This window comes from Oryzias melastigma, linkage group LG1 (assembly GCF_002922805.2).
Source record: "Oryzias melastigma strain HK-1 linkage group LG1, ASM292280v2, whole genome shotgun sequence".
Classification (NCBI taxonomy): domain Eukaryota; kingdom Metazoa; phylum Chordata; class Actinopteri; order Beloniformes; family Adrianichthyidae; genus Oryzias; species Oryzias melastigma.
In genome coordinates, this window is record NC_050512.1 from 22,535,192 (window position 1) to 22,541,122 (window position 5,931).

General features: G+C 34.1%; 1 protein-coding gene across 1 annotated transcript in view; it reads left to right on the forward strand.

The window, feature by feature from the left end:
- The first annotated feature begins 1,231 nt into the window (after nt 1–1,231).
- LOC112156913 (ATP-sensitive inward rectifier potassium channel 12) overlaps nt 1,232–5,931 on the forward strand; it is a 13,460-nt gene continuing 8,760 nt past the window's right edge. Inside the window, exon 1 of the mRNA XM_024289273.2 lies at nt 1,232–1,612. The gene's annotated coding sequence lies outside the window, so the exon portion shown is untranslated. The remainder of the gene's footprint in view (nt 1,613–5,931) is intronic.

Here is a 5,931-nt window from a genome sequence, read left to right on the forward strand (position 1 = left end):
TGAGTGATTTTAAGACACTTAAAAACGCATCTTTTCACTCAGGCAGTTAACTTCAGTGGGGCAGCTTGTTAATTTTATTGTTTTATTGCTTTTATTGTTTAATTAATTGCATTGTTTAATTTCTATTGTTTCTTTATTGTTATTATATTGTTTAGCCATTTTGTTGTGTGAATGCTGATTCTCCTGCTGCTTTCCGAACGTTTATCGGCACGTAAAAACTCAATCACACTCTCAACGATTTCAGTAATCTTGGTATCAAAACTTTACTTTTGGTATTTATAAATTACTAGTTTTTAAAATATTGAGGAAAATATGTCCCATAGGACATGACAGAGAAATTGCTCAAATCCTTCAAAAACTTTATGCACTTTGAAACTTGTGAACGTCTATATACTTTCAGCTAGAGACGCCACTACTACTTTTGGGTTTTTTAGGTTATTTTGGAGTTTAGCTTTTATTCTTGCAGTATGCTAGCTTTTTGGCAAAATTAGACATTTTTCCAATTTTTAGGATAATTTGGAAGTTTAGCTAATATTTCAGCATTATGTTAGCTGTTTTGACAAAATTTGATTTTTTTTCTTTTTTTTTAGGCTAATTCGGAGGTTAGTTAAAATTTTAGCATTATGCTAGCTGTTTTGGCCAAATTAGACATTTTTGTTCCAGTTTTTAGGGTAATTTGGCATTTAGTTAATATTTTAGCAAGATTTTGGATTTAGCATTTTCAGCTTTAGCATTTTTAGCTAGCTAGCAGTCTCAGAATTTTCAGCTACCAGTTCTTGCATCTTCAGCAGCCACATTTAGCTTACAGCCTACTTGCATTATCACAGGTAGAGCCATATATGTAGTTAATATTTGAGTTTATGTTCAGCCCTTTGGTTGTCCTGCTTTTATAGGACCTTTATAAATGAAACATTGATCGATAGACCGTTTGGGTAGATCACATGACTCAAATCAGCCAGCCTCTTTTTCTCTTGGATTTTAAGAATCCAAAAATCATAGTTTTCATAGTTCAGACTTCTTAAAATGCTAAAATTCAGAGAAATGGCAAACATGAATATGTAATCTGTGTGTTCAAAGTAAATCTTTATAGTAGTCTTGCAGGAGTTTCACAAAAGTTGTATGTACTCTATTTATTTTGTGTCCCTTTTCACATTTTCTCATTTACTTTTTGTTTCCTCTTTCTCTCTTGTGAGTCTGAACATCTGCTGGAGTTGGCTGGAATCTTAACCACGCTCGGCGTCCTCCGTTTCTGGGGAAAACAATTGCACTTATAAATAGGCGCATAATCAGAGCTCTCTTTCTCTCTCCGTATCACATACACACACGTGTACACACACACACACACTGGCCAGCAGGCATGTGGGGAGAGGCAGAACTACCAAGCAGGAAGGAAGGAGCGACTCGATGTGATGGAGCAACAGGACAAAGCTCAGACTGGAGACATGTACAAGTTTGAGAAATCCGGGAGCAGATCTCTGAAGACGATGTTTGTGTTTTAAAGAAAAAGAAGACGGAAAGCGAGAAAGAAGGGAAAAAAATCAATCTAAGCATCATTTCAGGAGGATGAAACTACTGTCATACTTTCAGCTACTGAGCGGACAACAAAGCAAAGGTAAAGTTTATGTCATTTTTAAAGCTCTTTTAGTGACTCTTTTAATGGAGATTATTAATTAAAAAAATAATTAGAAAAAAATTAAATTCAGTTTTGTGCTTTTATCCAACGTGAATTTGTACTGTAGCTGTACTTTCTATTTAAATAAAGAATGACCAAACTAGTCAAAAAAATGCCAAAAAATCAATGTTTACCTAAACGTTTATGCTGTTGAGCTGTAAAATAATGCGAGTAGGGGTTAGAAGTCAGGGAGGGGCTTAGAAAAAAAAAGGAAAGATTTTAATAGGCAGCATCATTTCCAACATCTGTGTAGTGCTCTGCTGCTCCCCTGTCGATTATCACTGCAGGCTTTGGATTGATTTTCAGCACTGGACAGCTCCTGTGGCCTCAATGAAACCAACACACGTCACAGCTGCAGCAGAGTTTGCAAACAGCTCCTCCATAACTTGTGCCTGCACTCTGTGACACATTGATTTGTATTTAGGACTTCTCCCTGCAGTGATGCGTGGCCAAAGATAGAAGGAAACTTTCATTTAAAAAATAAATAAATCTGCAAGTTATGACCCACATTTTAAGATGAGTCAGAACTCTTCCTGCTCATTTTTTTTTTAGGTATGTCACAATAAAGAGTGTGTGTATTAGCTGCACAATGTACTGCAAAGTGCTAAGAAAATGTAAGAAAATGTGTGTGTGTGTGAGTGGGAGGAAAACTGAGTTCTCTTAGTTAAAATGAGCACAGTCCCGCAGAGCGCCCGAGCCCTTGTTTCTGCTTTCCTGCAGGACTGGGACACAGCGTGGAGCCAGCGCTGCTGTCTTCAGGGACAAACTGATTCCTCTCGCTAAAGAACATCCTGAACTGAATGTCCTTACCACACATTCTCACACTCTATCAGAATAAAAGCAACAAAAAAAAGAGTTACATCAAATCTTTTTGTGGTGATGTCATTGGATTTGTTAATCTGTTAATCTAAATTTATTTTAACAAACAGTTGCACTTCTTACCAACTCTCCTGCAAATCATCAGATTACAAAAAAGGCTTAAGACGGGTCGCATCACTGTTGGCCATCTTTCAGATTGGATCTGGAGATTAGAGGATGCCGTAATCTGGTAACTATAACGAGAGCTACCTCCGTCATTTGGGATTACTTTATTAAATACGTCAGTTTACAATTTAAATGTTTTTTCTTGTATTGTGATGTGAGAATTAAAAAGTGACGTCAGACATAAAGCAGAGTTGGAGTTGGGATGGGGGGGGGTCCTCTCTGTTTCACTAAAGAACAAAAATCAGGAATCAAACCGACAGAAACGATTCTATTGAAAATATAGCAAAAAATAATTGTAACTAAATACTGCAATTCTTATAAAAAAATTCTTAACTTTTCCAGTTATTTAAAAAAATATTGAGATAATTTGGAGTTAAATATTAATGTATTAACAGTTTAATGAGCCGTTTACTTGCCTATGACTACAAAAGTAAGTGTTTTCAAATCATCTGGTCCATTATTTGTTTTTTTAAAGTACAAAACTGGCCAATTTTTCTACTTTTTTGAAGAAGACAATTAAATCTAGTAACAACTGATATCTCATTGACATCGTAAAGTGGGTGAAAACTCGCTCAAGACTCATTAAACCAAAGGACAGCCTAGCCACGCCCATTTACTGCGGATGTTTGCTTATAAAGTACAAAGTGTGTAGATAATACGATTCCAATTGGCGCAGCATTTTTAGTAAAGCTTTGAACGGGAATTTGCATTAATCTGAGTGTTGTTTACTTTTGACTTTCTGCATGGTTTTTATTTTAAAATGTTTTTTTGAGATGCAAAAAACATATAATTATAGGGATGATTTAATATACTAAAAGAGTGATTGGAAACACATCTGATGAGACCAGAAAAGGATATTTTAGAGAAATTCAAGACATTTTATCTGGAAAAGGGTATTATTTTGTGAAGAAAATGGATAAATAAAATATGTTTTGGGTCCATTAATGGAAGAGCTGCATGTGGACCACATTTAGTCTTTCAATATGATCCAAAAATCAAAGTAAAAGAAGAGCTTCAACTGTCCCAGCAGATTTAAAGATTGATTTCCTTTAACCTATAAGTGATCCAGCAAAAGTGAGATCTAAACATGTTTTTTCTTAAAAAAAAAAAAAAAAAAAAGCAACAAATATTTTTATAATTTGACAATCAATGATGAAAAAGAAAAAAAGTCTGTAAAAATACAAAAAGTCGTAGTTTTTGCTTCACTGGGAAACGTGTAAAGTTAATAACTGAAGGGTTTTTAAGAGTTATAATCTAATTTCAATCTTCCTTTGAAGAAACAGTTTTGTGCTATTTCATAAATTGGATGTTGAAACCAAAGTTAATATAGTCTCAATTGTCGTTTAATGTAAATTGTTTAGTATCTGTATTAAACAGTAAATCTTGCAGAATAAAGCAAAAGAGAGAACAAGAATAGTTTGGAAGACTGCAGAACTGAAGGAAGCAGGATAGCCTGCAGCATCTGTCTGAACCATTCTGGACTCCATACAGGAAACTGACAACAAAGACAGATCAGACAATTATCCCATTAGATAGAGGGACATGCTTCTGGTAACAGTGGATAAAAAGTTGTCAGTCTGCAGTTTGCTGCCCGTCTCAGGTGCCTGCAAGGTTCAGATCCAACTCCAGGTTTAACTGACACGTGACTTAGTCTGATGACGTCAACTACAGATTCCCAATTAGCCGCTATTATTATATTTATGTCTATAACATTTAAACGAAGCCCTAAATGTTGTTTTCTCCTAACAGTTTCAATTACCTAATTTGTATTGTTTGTATTTTGATTTTTTGTGGAGATTTGTCTGCCTCTGATTTGATTGGACAATGGCTGTCTATGAAACCATGAAGGCACGCCACAGCACTTTTACTTTATTAAACAGATAGTTTGTTAAACACCAACATTTATATAATAACTGCTTCACTGATCCTTAACTCATAAGTATGAAGCGATATTTGCGCTAATCACATGGAGAACAAAAGTCTTGAGATCAAGATTTCAATCAAAATATTGAGTTTTGAATCAAATTAAATGAAACTTTATTTATAGAGCACTTCTCCAACAAGTGTTGCTCAAAGTGTTTCACATTAAAACATGTCCAAGTTTTAAAACCAAAGAAAAAGACAAAAAGAAAAAAATAGAAAACACATACAATGACAGCCCCCCCCACCCCCACCCCCCCCACACACACACCAAAAAAAGCATAGAATGAGTCAAAAGTATAATGTGAAGTGAAAAATAAATAGAAATCTGACTTGATACTAAGTGGGAAACAATATTTGGGGGACCTGTCCACAGCAGTTTAAAACCAAACTTTCTAAGTAGAAAATGAAAGTAAGAAATGTTTGCTTTCAGTATGTTTTTCAAGACCTTAGGTACAAATACAAAAATAAATAAATGAATAAACAGATCATTACGTTAAAACAATCTGATGTTTGAATCACAGTTCTAGCTATGGCTGGGTTTGGATTTGATCAAATTCACCAGAGCCTGGATCAATTCCATTCCAATTTTTTTCAGTTATTTCAATCCTCTCAATTCAATTCGAGTCAATTTAATTTTGAGTTTCCTCAGTTTACATACTTAGACACAATTGTTTAGAAATATATTAATAATCTATCTATCTATCTATCTATCTATCTATCTATCTATCTATCTATCTATCTATCTATCTATCTATCTATCTATCTATCTATCTATCTATATATATATATATATATCTATATATATGTTTTGAAGATATTTATATTAATCTGATACAGTTCACATACTTTAAAATGCATTTATGACATAATAATAATGATGTTGTTAATACCACACAGTGTTACATGGATTCTCAAACAGAGAAGCTCCAACAATTGTTCTGTCTCTCCTGGAGGGCATCTCAGTTTGGCCACTAGGTGGCGATCGCGCTATACCATTACGCCTTATTCCAGAAGAGGAAGAAATAAAGAGCAAAAGAAAGTGATTTAGACCACAAATAGTTACTTTAAAATTTCAAATGTTTAAATATTTCCTTACAAAGTTAGTAAAATTCATGACTGTGAGTTTATAAAGATGTTTATTAAGTCAGCAATGTATGTTTACGTTGACCAAACGTTAGCATTAGCCACTTTATGGGAAATCCCATTATACGTTAGCATCAGGCTTGTGGACTTTAGCATTATGGGTTAGATCGATCTCTACTTTTATGGATTGATTACAGATCTGTTAAGCTAAGATCGATTCAGATTGATTGATTTTATTAAGCCAGCCATATATATATATATATATATAT